Raw genomic sequence first — 13,918 nt, forward strand, 5'->3', positions numbered from 1 at the left:
TCAGGTTATGTCGATATAGGACTCGTTTTACTGTGGATATAGATACATTTATACCTGTTTATATAGGCCTCCTGTACCTCAGTTGGTAGAGCATGGCGCTTGCAACGCCAGGGTTGTGGGTTCAATTCCCACGGGGGGGCCAGTATGAAAAAATGTATGCACTCACTAACTGTAAGTCGCTCTGGATAAGAGCGTCTGCTAAAATGTAAATATAGGACTTGTTTTACTGTGGAAATAGATACTTTTGTACCTGTTTCCTCCAGCATCTTCACAAGGTCCTTTGCTGTTGTTCTGGGATTGATATGCACTTTTCGCACCAAAGTACGTTAATCTCTAGGAGACAGAACACATCTCCTTCCTGGAGCAGTATGACGGCAGCGTGGTCCCATGGTGTTAATACTTGCGTACTATTGTTTGTACAGATGAACGTGGTACCTTCAGGCGTTTGGAAATTGCTCCCAAGGATGAACCAGACTTGTGGAGGTCTACAATTCTATTTCTGAGGTCTTTGCTGATTTCTTTTGATTTTCCCATGATGTCAAGCAAAGAGGCACTGAGGTTGAAGGTAGGCCTTGAAATACATCCACAGGTACACCTCCAATTGACTCAAATTATGTCAATTAGCCTATCAGAAGCTTCTAAAGCCATGACATCATTTTCTGGAATTTTCCAAGCTGTTTAAGGGCACAGTCAACTTAGTGTATGTAAACTTCTGACCCACTAGAATTGTGATGAAGTGAATTATAAGTGAAATAATCTGTCTGTAAACAATTGTTGGAAAAATTACTTGTGTCATGCACAAAGTAGATGTCCTAACCGACTTGCCAACACTAGAGTTTGTTAACAAGAAATTTGTGGAGTGGTTGAAAAACAAGTTTTAATGACTCCAACCTAAGTGTATGTTAACTTCCGACTTCAACTGTATACTCTATCAGTCAAAAGTTTGAACACACCTACTCATTCAAATGTAATTTTTACATTTAAAACTAATTTTTACATTGTAGAAGAAAGAGACTTGCTTTGGCCAAGAAACATGAGCAATGGACATTAGACCTGAGTGGTGCAGTGGTCTAAGAAACATGAGCAATGGACACGTGTCTCCTGAGTGGTGCAGTGGTCTAAGGCACTGTATCGCAGTGCTAACTGTGCCACTAGAGATCCTGGTTCGAATCCAGGCTCTGTCGCAGCCGGCTGCGACCGGGAGACTCATGGGCGGCGCACAATTGGCCCAGCGTCGTCCAGGGTAGGGGAGGGAATGGCCGGCAGGGATGTAGCTCAGTTGATAGAGCATGGCGTTTGCAACGCCAGGGTTGTGGGTTCGATTCCCACGGGGGGCCAGTATAAAAAAAAAATATATGTATTCACTAACTGTAAGTCGCTCTGGATAAGAGCGTCTGCTAAATGACTAAAATGTAAATGTAAAATGTAGACCGGTGGAAATCTGTCCTTTGGTCTGATGGGTCCAAATTTGAGATTTTTGGTTCCAACCGCCGTGTCTTTGTGAGACGCAGAGTAGGTGAACGGATGATCTCTGCATGTGTGGTACCCACCGTGAAGCATGGAGGAGGAGGTGTTATGGTGTGGGGGTGCTTTGCTGGTGACACTGTCTGTGAATTATTTTGAATTCAAGGCACACTTAACCAGCATGGCTACCACAGCATTCTGCAGCGATACGCCATCCCATCTGGTTTGCGCTTAGTGGGACTATCATTTGTTTTTCAACAGGACAATGACCCAACACACCTCCAGGCTGTGTAAGGGCTATCTGACCAAGGAGAGTGATGGAGTGCTGCATCAGATGACCTGGCCTCCACAATCACCCGACCTCAACCCAATTGAGATGGTTTGGGATGAGTTGGAACGCAGAGTGAAGGAAAAGCAGCCAACAAGTGCTCAGCATATGTGGGAACTCTTTCAAGACCGTTGGAAAAGCATTCCAGGTGAAGCTGGTTGAGAGAATGCCAAGAGTGTGCAAAGCTGTCATTAAGGCAAAGGGTGGCTATTTGAAGAATCTCAAATATAAAACATATTTTAATTTGTTTAACACTTCTTTGGTTACTACATGATTCCATATGTGTTATTTCAAAGTTTTGATGTCTTCACTATTATTCTACAATGTAAAAAATAGTAAAAATAATGAAAAACCCTTGAATGAGTATGTGTGTCCAAACGTTTGACTGGTACTGTATATAAATGAATGAATGTATAATTATTAACAGTAGATAACATGTTTCTAAACACTACTAAATGTATCATTGCATGTGTGTGTGTCTCCAGTGTGTGTGTGTATGTGTGTGTGTCCAGTGTGTGTTTGTGTGTGTGTCCAGTGTGTGTGTGTGTTGTCCAATGAGTGTGTGTCCAGTGTGTGTGTTTGTGTGTGTGTCTAGTGTGTGTGTGTCCAGTGTGTGTGTGTGTATTGTGTGGGTGTCCTGTGTGTGTGTGTGTGTGTCCAGTGTGTGTCCAGTGTGTGTGTGTGTTCATTGAGTGATACAGGGTCTACTCTGGGTCTACTCTGACCTCAGAGTCTCCAGTTTACAGTGGGGATTCCCCAGTCCAGCAGAGAGCAGCTTCACTCCTGAATCCTTCAGGTCATTGTTACTCAGGTCCAGCTCTCTCAGGTGTGAGGGGTTTGACCTCAGAGCTGAGACCAGAGAAGCACAGCCCCCCTCTGTGACTAGACAGCCTGACAGCCTGTAAAGAGTACAATTTTATTAAAACCACACTGCTATTCTTTGGTGGTGAAAAATGTGGCAGTATATTATTTAAACATTTTCAGATATATCAGTGTCCTGAAACCTGCCATATCTATTCATGAATGGATTTATCGTTATTAGAAATAACAAATTATCAAAGTATTGCTTGTAGAGAGAAAAATATAATCATTTTAAAACCACACTGCTATTCTTTGGTTTTGAGTAATTTACTTTCTAAGTGAGTAGATAACATTTTTCTAAACACTACTAAATTAATCCTGATGATGACATGATTAAGAAAAATCATGAATGAATCATGAATAATAATGAATGAGAAAGTTACAGAGGCTACAACAAAACATGCTAACCTCTCACCATTAACCTCAAATAAAAGGTGACATTCTGTATTGTTGCCTAATATGAAACATTCTATCTCAAATCCAAATAGCTGGAGCATAGCAGCAAATGTAAAACTGTAAACTTCACTGTCCAAACACATATGATGTGGACTATGTGTGCCTGGTAAACACATGTGGATCTGGTGAACAGTTATCACTTGTTGACCAACTACAGGAATACTGACCTCAGAGTCTCCAGTTTACAGTGGGGATTCCCCAGGACAGCAGAGAGCAGCTTCACTCCTGAATCCTTCAGGTCATTGTTACTCAGATCCAGCTCTCTCAGGTGTGAGGGGTTTGACTTCAGAGCTGAGATAAGAGAAGCACAGCCTTCCTCTGAGACTCCACAGCCTGACAGCCTGACAGAGAGATCATCATGATTTCACAAACACACTGTTAATATAACACCAGTAGTGTAGTAGGACAATGGCAGATGCATTTGGTTTATTCTCTTAAACAACATATAGATTCATCTTCCGTCTCCTAGAATTGTATGGTCATATTGTTATACTAATGTGAACATCAATGCATTGATTCAATATGTTGTTCAATATAATATTATATACATACTATAATATATATTTTTCTCTAAACTGATGATTAATACTTAAATATACCTGTATTTACTCACAGAGCAGCTCTGGAGACTTTGACCACTGGCAGCAGCCTCAGAAGACCTTCCTCTGATCTGGAGTATTTCTTCAGGTCAAACACATCCAACTCCTTTTCTGAAGTCAGCAACACAAAGACCAGAGCTGACCACTGTGCAGGTGACAGTTCTTCTTCTGAGAGACTTCCTGAGCTCAGGTAGCTTTGGATCTCCTCCACTAGAGAATGGTCATTCAGCTCATTCAGACAGTGGAACAGATTGATGCACCTCTCTGGAGAGGGATTCTTCCTGATCTTCTCCTTTATGTACTTGACTGTTTCTTCACGGTTCTGTGAGCTGCTTCTTGTCTTTGTCAGTAGACCTCGTAAGTGCTTCTGATTGGACTCCAGTGAGAGGCCCAGAAGGAAGCGGAGGAAAAGGTCCAGGTTTCCTGTCTCACTTTGTAAGGCTTTATCCACAGCACTCTTGAAGACTGTAACTTCAGTAACTTGCGGTTCGGCCATTAGATTCTCATTGTTGTTGATGAATGAGAGGAACACATATACAGCAGCCAGAAACTCCTGAATGCTCAGATGCACGAAGCAGTACACCTTGTCCTGGTACAGCACACATTCCTCTTTAAAGAGCTGTGTGCACAATCCTGAGTACACTGAGGCTTCATTGACATCAATGCCAGCCTCTTTCAGGTCTTCTTCATAGAAAATCAGATTGCCATTCACAAGCTGTTGAAAAGCCAGTTTTCCCAGTGACAGAATGATCTCTTTATTCCAGTGTGGACCTGTCTCTTCTTTCCCAAGATACTTTTCATTCTTCTGTTTGGTATGAAACTCCACAAGGTGTGTGTACATCTCAGTCAGAGTCTTGGGCATCTCTTCTCTCTTATGTTTCAGCATGTGTTCAAGGACTATTGCAGAAATCCAACAGAAGGCTGGAATGTGGCACATGATGTGGAGGCTCCTTGATGTCTTTATGTGTGAGATGATTCTGCTGGCCAGGTCCTCATCACTGAATCTCTTCCTGAAGTACTCCTCCTTCTGTGGGTCATTGAACCCTCGTACCTCTGTCACCTGGTCAACACACCCTGAAGGGATCTTATTGGCTGCTGCAGGTCTGGTAGTTATCCAGAGGAGAGCAGAGGGAAGCAGATTTCCCTTGATGAGATTTGTCAGCAGAACATCCACTGAGGTTGACTTTGTAACGTCACAACAAATCTTGTTCTTCTGGAAGTCTAGGGGCAGTCGGCACTCATCCAGACCATCAAAGATTAACAGAACTTTGTACTTGTCGTAGTTGGAGATTCTTGATTCTTTGGTTTCCATTGAGAAGTGATTGAGAAGTTTAATCAAAGTGTGTTTTTCCCCGTACATCAAATTCAGCTCCCGGAAAGGGAATGAAAATACAAATTGGACATCCTGATTTGCTTTTCCTTCAGCCCAGTCCAGAATGAACTTCTGCACAGAGACTGTTTTTCCAATGCCAGCCACTCCCTTTGTCAGCACAGTTCTGATAAGTTTGTCTTGTCCAGTTAAGGGTTTGAAGATGTCGTTACATTTGACTGCAGTCTCTGGTCTTGCTTGTTTCCTGGTTGTTGTCTCAATCTGTCTCAGCTCATGTTCATTATTGACCTCTCCTGTTCCACCCTCTGTGATGTAGAGCTCTGTGTAGATCTTATTGAGAAGTGTTGGGTTTCCTTGTTTAGCGATCCCTCAAATACACATTGAAACTTCTTCTTTAGATTAGATTTGAGTTCACGTTGGCAAATCACAGCAAGCTCATCTGAATGAAGAAATAACACAGAGGATATTAATATTACGTCTGTTATAATGCCTACAGTATTGTGGAACTGTTATAAAATTTTAAATTATAATAATTTCTCCGCAGAGACTGACTGTATAAATGTGTAAATGTTTTCATAATGCATTACAGACTGGTGTGACTGATTATATTATTGGTTGATTATATTATCGGTATTAGCTCTCTCTCTCTCTCTCTCTCTCTCTCTCTCTCTCTCTCTCTCTCTCTCTCTCTCTCTCTCTCTCTTTCTAATTTAATCACCACAACACATCCCTGCTGCTACTTGATGAGGTCACTAGGTGTTGCGTTAAGGCTGCTACAATATCATTGAGTTACACAACTACTTTAGCTGTACTTTAGCTACAGCTTTTAAATGCTCTAAAACAGCATTCAATATGAGGCAGACAGCTCTTACTTTTCTCCAGTGTGTCAGCAAGCTCCTTCTGGTTCATTTTCCTCAGGACTAGTGCAGTGTGATCTTCAGAGCCGCCTCTGGCACTGCTCTCCTGCTTCTCATCTTCAGCATCCACAACTTCCTTATCCTGCTTCTGACTCTCAAAGCCTTCTGGGAGTTCTGGACTAAGAATCCTCTTGAACATCTTCAGCTCGTTCTTCACAAATGTCATAATATTCTCTTCAAGCAACTGAAATAAATCAAGTAAATAAGTTAAGCAAGAGAAGAAATGCTTTCTCATTAACACATGAATGAATGATTGACAGATCAACTTCACTTGAGGTAAACAAAAACAAATGTACATAACAGGACCACATACACTGAGTATGGAGGCCAGGTCTGTTTGATGACTCTGGGAAGACTGACCACTGAGAATCTCTGACTCTGATCTCTCCTGTTGGTTTCTGTGGACAAAACATGAGATTATATTTCCTCATCCAGGGAGTACACACACACACACACACAGACACACACACACACACACACACACACACACACACACACACACACACACACACACACAGGGAGGCAGGGAATGTTGTGTTAGTTTAATATTGTTTCAGGACTATGAAAATGGAAAAAAAGGGTTAGCCTATGGATTATGAAAACAACAAAAATAAATGGGAAAATGGGAGAGGAGAAATGACTAGAGACAGTGTTGTTTAACTCACTGACCATGACCCATGAGTTCTTCTTACCTTTGTTTAGTAGAAAAGGCTCCCTCTCTAAACATTATAGGATGATTCATAGACCAGTCACTCTTCATGGACACACAGCTGGGTACAGGGGAGGCTGGTCTCTCCTGCTTGATTGGGCTTCAACACAACAGAGACAAACATTACATCTCTCATCGACTCTGAGCTCAGATTTGGAAACAAGAGTTTCATTCCAAAAACGCTATATATCCATTTTCAGAAAAGTTCGTGAATTAGCTTTATAGTTTAAAGAAATTATGAAAAGAGATTGGTAAGTTTTTCACTATCTAATCATGGCATGGGGTTGTTCAATGACAGACATGTATGTGTTTAAATCTCTCACTTGATGGTTTCATTTCAGAGAGACAAATAATGTGTTTTTTTGGCAAAATGCTATATATCTGCCTCATTCTCAGAGAAATAAGTAGTACTGCTAGGTTTTACTCAGTAATAATATATATCTGCCTCAATCTCAGAGAAATAAGTAGTACTGCTAGGTTTTACACAGTAATAAAATATATCTGCCTCACTCTCAGAGAAATAAGTAGTACTGCTAGGTTTTACACAGTAATTAAATATATCTGCCTCACTCTCAGAGAAATAAGTAGTACTGCTAGATTTTACACAGTCAAATGTAACTAATAACTTCATTTTTAATGAAGAACTGTACACATACAAAATTCAATATAGTAATTTGATATCTGTATGTAAAACATTTATATTTTAGTCATTTAGCAGATGCTCTTATCCAGGGCCGGTTTCCCAAAAGCATCTTAAGGCTAATTTCATCGTTAGAATATTCCTAGGAGCATCATAGATGCTTTTTTGCCCTTCCGCATGACTTTATACACAGAAGATCTCTGGTAAACATAGAATCACATGGTTTATCCGTCTCTTTGTGACCACCCGATAAATTCAGAACGAGTTGAATACAAATACAAAGTTGCCAATGTCTTTGCAATTGATACAAACAAGGGAAGTACACAAATTATGCTTCAAATGAAAACCGAGATGACTGCATTAAAATATAAACAGTAGGCTATAGGCCTATTTCAATCATATTGAAATATATTCCATGTTCAATATATTTAGTTATATTTTGCTACTTGTAGGCTACTGTCTGTAAATTGTCTCAATATATTTCATGATGTGTAGCCTAACATGTGTCCAATGATGTGCCAAATCTGTGATTTAGTGCATTTTTATTGGGTAAGCATTAGAATAAACTACCTCAATATTTGCAGCCGTAGGTAGTAATATCTTTCTAGAAGCTGATCCGTGGTCAGTATTGTGAAATAATTATAATGTTAAGGAAAGATTTTAATGGAGAAAACTGATCCGAGAGCAGCGCTCCCTTTCTTTCGATCCTATCAGTATCGATACATGCTCCACCGGACATGCAACCTTGTCATGCTGCTGATCCAGTTTCTACTGGTCTGCCTTCGGATATGGAACTCTGACCTGTTACCTTGTCCCGAACCTGCTGTTTCAACCCTCTCCCTCTCCTTCTCTCTCCCCCTCTCCCTCTCCCCCCTCTCCCTCTCCCTCTCTCTCTCTCTCTCTCTCTCTCTCTCTCTCTCTCTCTCTCTCTCTCTCTCTCTCTCTCTCTCTCTCTCTCTCTCTCTCTCTCTCTCTCTCTCTCTCTCTCCCCTCTCCTTCTCTCTCTCTACAACACCTGCTGTCTTGACCTCTGAATGCTTGGCTATGAACAGCCAACTGACATTTACTCCTGAGGTGCTGATGTGTTGCACCCTCTATAACCACAGTGATAATAATATTTGACCCTGCTGGTCATCTATGAACTTTTGAAAATCTTGAAGAACGATCTGTCCTAAATGGCCATGTACTCTTATAATCTCCCCCCAGCACAGCCAGAAGAGGACTGGCCACCCTTCAGAGCCTGGTTCCTCTCTAGGTTTCTTCCTAGGTTCCTGCCTGTCTCTGGAGTTTTTCCTAGCCTCCGTGCCTCTGCATTGCTTGCTCTTTTGGGGTTTTAGACTGGGTTTCTATATAAGCACTTTGTGACAACTGCTGATGTAAAAAAATGTCTTCTGGGAATACATATGAAGGAGACCAAGCCAGGGTTTGGGGTTTAAGAAGTCAATGAGAGGTAAAAATGACTTCCTTAGTTGTTAATTTTGAAAATGTTCTGTCTTAAGTAGTTTAACAAACTGACACATTTTCATGTTAGTCAAAAACAACTTTATATGGAAGGAGTGCCTTTGATTTGACGGCCTGCACATGTGCAGTTCGTTACAAGACGACCATTAGACCCAATTACGTATTTCTGCGCATGAGCTTCAAATCAAATCAAATTGTATTTCTCACATGAGCCGAATACAACAGTGGTACACTTTACCGTGAAATGCTTACTTACGAGCCCTTTCCCAACAATGCAGAGTTAAAAAGTCACAAAAATTAGCTAAATAAAAAAAAGGAAATAGTAACATAATAAAATAACAATAATGAATATAATAAAATAACAATAAGGTAGTTGAGGTAATTTAGGAAATATGTACATGTAGGTAGGGGTAAAAGTGACTAGGCAATCAGGATAGAGATTACATCTCCTCATCCAGGAGTGCACACACACACACTGCACACACACACACACACACACACACACACACACACACACACACACACACACACACACACACACACACAGGGGAGGGAATGTAGTGTTAGTTTAATATTGTTTCAGGACTATGAAAATTGAAAAAAGGATTAGCCTACGGATTATGAAAACACAAAAATAAATGGGAAAATGGGAGAGGAGAAATGACTAGAGACAGTGTTTTTTAACTCAATGACCATGACCCATGAGTTCTTCTTACCTTTGTTTAGTAGAAAAGGCTCCCTCTCTAAACATTATAGGATGATTCATAGACCAGTCACTCTTCATGGACACACAGCTGGGTACAGGGAGGCTGGTCTCTCCTGCTGATTGGGCTTCAACACAACAGAGACAAACATTACATCTCTCATCGACTCTGAGCTCAGATTTGGAAACAAGAGTTTCATTCCAAAACGCTATATATCCATTTTCAGAAATGTTCGTAAATTAGCTTTTATAGTTTAAAGAAATTATGAAAGAGATTGGTGAGTTTTTCACTATCTAATCATGGCATGGGGTTGTTCAATGACAGACATGTATGTGTTTAAATCTCTCACTTGATGGTTTCATTTCAGAGAGACAAATAATGTGTTTTTTTGGCAAAATGCTATATATCTGCCTCACTCTCAGAGAAATAAGTAGTACTGCTAGGTTTTACACAGTAATAATATATATATATCTGCCTCACTCTCAGAGAAATAAGTAGTACTGCTAGGTTTTACAATATCAAATGTAACTAATAACTACATTTTTAATAAAGAACTGTACACATACAAAATTCAATATAGTAATTTGATATCTGTATGTAAAACATTTATATTTTAGTCATTTAGCAGATGCTCTTATCCAGGGCCGGTTTCCCAAAAGCATCTTAAGGCTAATTTCATCGTTAGAATCTTCCTAGGAGCATCATAGATGCTTTTTTGCCCTTCCGCATGACTTTATACACAGAAGATCTCTGGTAAACATAGAATCACATGGTTTATCCGTCTCTTTGTGACCACCGATAAATTCAGAACAAAGTTGAATACAAATAGAAAGTTGCCAATGTCTTTGCAATTGATACAAACAAGGGAAGTACACAAATTATGCTTCAAATGAAAACCGAGATGACTGCATTAAAATATAAACAGTAGCTGTTTCAACCCCCCCCTCTCTTTCTCTCCTTCTCCTCTCTCTCTCTCTCTCTCTCTCTCCCTCTCTCTCTCTCTCTCTCTCTCTCTCTCTCTCTCTCTCTCTCTCTCTCTCTCTCTCTCTCTCTCTCTCTCTCTCTCTCTCTCTCTCTCTACAACACCTGGTGTCTTGACCTCTGAATGCTTGGCTATGAACAGCCAACTGACATTTACTCCTGAGGTGCTGACGTGTTGCACCCTCTATAACCACAGTGATTATTATTTGACCCTGCTGGTCATCTATGAACTTTTGAAAATCTTGAAGAACGATCTGGCCTAAATGGCCATGTACTCTTATATCTCCCCAGCACAGCCAGAAGAGGACTGGCCACCCTTCAGAGCCTGGTTCCTCTCTAGGTTTCTTCCTAGGTTCCCTGCCTTTCTCTGGAGTTTTTCCTAGCCTCCGTGCCTCTGCATTGCTTGCTCTTTGGGGTTTTAGACTGGGTTTCTATATAAGCACTTTGTGACAACTGCTGATGTAAAATGTCTTCTGGGAATACATATGAAGTGAGACCAAGCCAGGGTTTGGGGTTTAAGGAGTCAATGAGAGGTAAAATGACTTCCTTAGTTGTTAATTTTGAAAATGTTCTGTCTTAAGTAGTTTAACAAACTGACACATTTTCATGTTAGTCAAAAACAACTTTATATGGAAGGAGTGCCTTTGATTTGATGGCCTGCACATGTGCAGTTCGGCACAAGACGACCATTAGACCCAATTACGTATTTCTGTGCATGAGCTTCAAATCAAATCAAATTGTATTTCTCACATGAGCTTTACCGTGAAATGCTTACTTACGAGCCCTTTCCCAACAATGCAGAGTTAAAAAGTCACAAAAATTAGCTAAATAAAAAAAGGAAATAGTAACATAATAAAATAACAATAATGAATATAATAAAATAACAATAAGGTAGTTGAGGTAATTTAGAAAATATGTACATGTAGGTAGGGGTAAAAGTGAATAGGCAATCAGGATAGAGATTACATCTCCTCATCCAGGGAGTGCACACACACACACTCACTGACACACACACACACACACACACACACACACACACACACACACACACACACAAGGAGGGAATGTAGTGTTAGTTTAATATTGTTTCAGGACTATGAAAATTGAAAAAAGGATTAGCCTACGGATTATGAAAACAACAAAAATAAATGGGAAAATGGGAGAGGAGAAATGACTAGAGACAGTGTTGTTTTAACTCACTGACCATGACCCATGAGTTCTTCTTACCTTTGTTTAGTAGAAAAGGCTCCCTCTCTAAACATTATAGGATGATTCATAGACCAGTCACTCTTCATGGACACACAGCTGGGTACAGGGGGAGGCTGGTCTCTCCTGCTTGATTGGGCTTCAACACAACAGAGACAAACATTACATCTCTCATCGACTCTGAGCTCAGATTTGGAAACAAGAGTTTCATTCCAAAACGCTATATATCCATTTTCAGAAATGTTCGTGAAATTAGCTTTTATAGTTTAAAGAAATTATGAAAGAGATTGGTGAGTTTTTCACTATCTAATCATGGCATGGGGTTGTTCAATGACAGACATGTATGTGTTTAAATCTCTCACTTGATGGTTTCATTTCAGAGAGACAAATAATGTGTTTTTTTGGCAAAATGCTATATATCTGCCTCACTCTCAGAGAAATAAGTAGTACTGCTAGGTTTTACACAGTAATAATATATCTGCCTCACTCTCAGAGTAATAAGTAGTACTGCTATGTTTTACACAGTAATAATATATCTGCCTCACTCTCAGAGAAATAAGTAGTACTGCTAGGTTTTACACAGTAATAATATATTTCTGCCTCACTCTCAGAGAAATAAGTAGTACTGCTATGTTTTACACAGTAATAATATATATCTGCCTCACTCTCAGAGAAATAAGTAGTACTGCTAGGTTTTACACAGTAATAATATATATATGCCTCACTCTCTGAGAAATAAGTAGTACTGCTAGGTTTTACACTGTCAAATGTAACTAATAACTACATTTTTAATAAAGAACTGTACACATACAAAATTCAATATAGTAATTTGATATCTGTATGTAAAACATTTATATTTTAGTCATTTAGCAGATGCTCTTATCCAGGGCCGGTTTCCCAAAAGCATCTTAAGGCTAATTTCATCGTTAGAATCTTCCTAGGAGCATCATAGATGCTTTTTTGCCCTTCCGCATGACTTTATACACAGAAGATCTCTGGTAAACATAGAATCACATGGTTTATCCATCTCTTTGTGACCACCGATAAATTCAGAACAAAGTTGAATACAAATACAAAGTTGCCAATGTCTTTGCAATTGATACAAACAAGGGAAGTACACAAATTATGCTTCAAATGAAAACCGAGATGACTGCATTAAAATATAAACAGTAGGCTATAGGCCTATTTCAATCATATTGAAATATATTCCATGTTCAAATATTTAGTTATATTTTGCTACTTGTAGGCTACGGTCTGTAATTTGTCTCAATATATTTCATGATGAGTAGCCTAACATGTGCCCAATGATGTGCAGAATCTGTGATTTAGTGCATTTTTTATTGTGTAAGCACTAGAATAAACTACCTCAATATTTGCAGCCGTAGGTAGTAATATCTTTCTAGAAGCTGATCCATGGTCAGTATTGTGAAATAATTATAATGTTAAGGAAATATTTTAATGGAGAAAACTGATCCGAGAGCAGCGCTCCCTTTCTTTCGATCCTATCAGTATCGATACATGCTCCACCGGACGTGCAACCTTGTCATGCTGCTGATCCAGTTTCTACTGGTCTGCCATGCGGATCTGGAACTCTGACCTGTTACCTTGTCCCGAACCTGCTGTTTCAACCCTCTCCCTCTCCTTCTCTCTCCCCTCTCCTTCCCTCTCCTCTCTCTCCTCCCCTCTCTCCCCCCCCCCCCCTCCCCCCCTCTCTCTCTCTCTCTCTCTCTCTCTCTCTCTCTCTCTCTCTCTCTCTCTCTCTCTCTCTCTCTCTCTCTCTCCTTCTCCTCTCTCTCTCTACAACACCTGCGTAAAAATGTCTTCTGGGGTAATACATATGAAGGAGACCAAGCCAGGGTTTGGGGTTTAGAAGTCAATGAGAGGTAAAAATGACTTCCTTAGTTGTTAATTTTGAAAATGTTCTGTCTTAAGTAGTTTAACAAACTGACACATTTTCATGTTAGTCAAAAACAACTTTATATGGAAGGAGTGCCTTTGATTTGACGGCCTGCACATGTGCAGTTCGGCACAAGAGACGACCATTAGACCCAATTACGTATTTCTGCGCATGAGCTTCAAATCAAATCAAATTGTATTTCTCACATGAGCCGAATACCAACAGTTGTACACTTACCGTGAAATGCTTACTACTGAGCCCTTTCCCAACAATGCAGAGTTAAAAAGTCACAAAAAATTAGCCTAAATAAAAAAGGAAATAGTAACATAATAAAATAACAATAATGAATATAATAAAATAACAAT

The 13,918-nt window shown here is 39.9% G+C and overlaps 1 long non-coding RNA gene across 1 annotated transcript; it reads right to left on the reverse strand.

Moving 5' to 3' along the window:
- Nucleotides 1–6,316: 6,316 nt before the first annotated feature.
- Nucleotides 6,317–9,570, reverse strand: LOC123490418. Its single transcript, XR_006660943.1, has 3 exons — nt 9,482–9,570; nt 6,648–6,764; nt 6,317–6,353 (listed from the first exon to the last, which is right to left on the reverse strand). It is a non-coding gene; the product is annotated as an uncharacterized LOC123490418 (long non-coding RNA).
- Nucleotides 9,571–13,918: the final 4,348 nt, after the last annotated feature.

Source organism: Coregonus clupeaformis, unplaced genomic scaffold (genome assembly GCF_020615455.1).
Source record: "Coregonus clupeaformis isolate EN_2021a unplaced genomic scaffold, ASM2061545v1 scaf3891, whole genome shotgun sequence".
In the NCBI taxonomy this organism is placed as follows: Eukaryota; Metazoa; Chordata; class Actinopteri; order Salmoniformes; family Salmonidae; genus Coregonus; species Coregonus clupeaformis.